The 1,624-nt window shown below is 41.8% G+C and overlaps 1 pseudogene; it reads left to right on the top strand.

The window, feature by feature from the left end:
- Positions 1-857: 857 nt before the first annotated feature.
- LOC116268795 lies at positions 858-950 on the top strand (annotated as a pseudogene).
- The last annotated feature ends 674 nt before the right edge of the window (positions 951-1,624 follow it).

Here is a 1,624-nt window from a genome sequence, read left to right as displayed (position 1 = left end):
GAAGGTTAAGAGCCTGGGTAGGAGGCTGAGTGCTGTGGCTTATGCCTAGAATTCCAGGCTTTAGGAGGCCAAGCTGGAAGGATCACTTTGATGCAACCCTGGGCAACATAATGATACCCTATCTCTGTAAAAACTACAAAATTTAGCTGTGCATGGTGGTTCATGTCTGTACTTCTGGCCACTCAGGAGGCTGAGGCAAGAGGGTCGCTTGAGCACAGGAGTTCAAAGCTGCAGTGAGCTATGATCACATCATTGCACTCCAGCCTGGGCGATAGAGTAAAACACTGTCTCTTAAAAAAAATAAAATTAAAAGCCTTGGTAGAAGAAGATGATGGGTGCTGTCGTCCAAATATGTCTTTCTAAACTTCATAGGTTGAAATCCTAATCCCCAAAGGTGACGGTGTTAGGAGGTAGGGCCTTTGGGAGATGATAAGGTCATGAAGGCAAATCTGTCATGAATGGGATTAGTGCCCTTATAAACGAGGACCTAGAGAGCTGCCTTGTCCCTTCCACCATGTGAGGACACAGCAAGAAGGTGCCGTCTACCAAGTCAAGAGCAAGCCCTCACCAGACACAGAGTCTATGGGTGCCTTCATCTCAGACTTCTAGCCACCAGCACTGTGGGAAATGAATTTCTGTTGGTTCTAAGTCTATGGTACTTTGTTACAGCAGCCCAAGGGGACTAAGACAGTGAGTTATGAAAGATGAATATAAATTTCAATGTAAAACAAAGAACTCAGCAGGATATTTAACTCTAGGTGGAACCCAGATGCCACCTATGCTGCATGGCTCAGAAAGTTGCCAGACTGATCCAGGGGCTGATCCTTTTGAGATCCCTTCTATCATAGTCATGATGTAAGGCTATACTTTCAGGGATCATTTCTATAGTTCATCACCAAGGAAGTTCTCTGAACATGTAGAACACCGAGACAAGAAATAACTAAATCAGAGGAGAACTGAAGGAGATAAAGACATGAAAAACCCTTGAAAAAAGAAAATCAATGAATCCAGGACCTGGTTTTTGAAAAGATCAACAAAATTGATAGACTGCTAACCAGACTAATAAAGAAGACAAGAGAGAAGACTCAAATAGATGCAATAAAAAATGATGAAGGGGATATCACCACCAATCCCATAGAAATACACACTGCCATCAGAGAATACTATAAACACATCTATGCAAATAAACTAGAAAACCTAGAAGTGGATAAATTCCTGGACACATACACTCACCCAAGTTTAAACCAGGAAGAAGTTGAATCCCTGAATAGACCAATAACAAGTTCTAAAATTGGAGCAGTAATTAATAGCCTACCGACCAAAAAGAAGTCGAGGACCAGACAGATTCACAGCCGAATTCTACCAGAGGTACAAAGAGGAGCTGGTACCATTCCTTCTGAAACTATTCCAAACAACTGAAAAAGAGGGAATTCTCCCTAACTCATTTTATGAGGCCAGCATCATCCTGATACCCAAGCCTGGCAGAAACATAACAAAAAAGGAAAATGTTAGGCCAATATCCCTGATAAACATCGATGCAAAAATATTCAATAAAATACTAGCAAACCAAATCCAGCAGCACATCAAAAAACTTATCCACCACAATCAAGCCAGCTACACACCT

Source organism: Papio anubis, chromosome 8 (genome assembly GCF_008728515.1).
Source record: "Papio anubis isolate 15944 chromosome 8, Panubis1.0, whole genome shotgun sequence".
In the NCBI taxonomy this organism is placed as follows: domain Eukaryota; kingdom Metazoa; phylum Chordata; class Mammalia; order Primates; family Cercopithecidae; genus Papio; species Papio anubis.
Note: the sequence above shows the minus strand (reverse complement) of the source record. Positions and strands in the feature narration are given on the sequence as shown.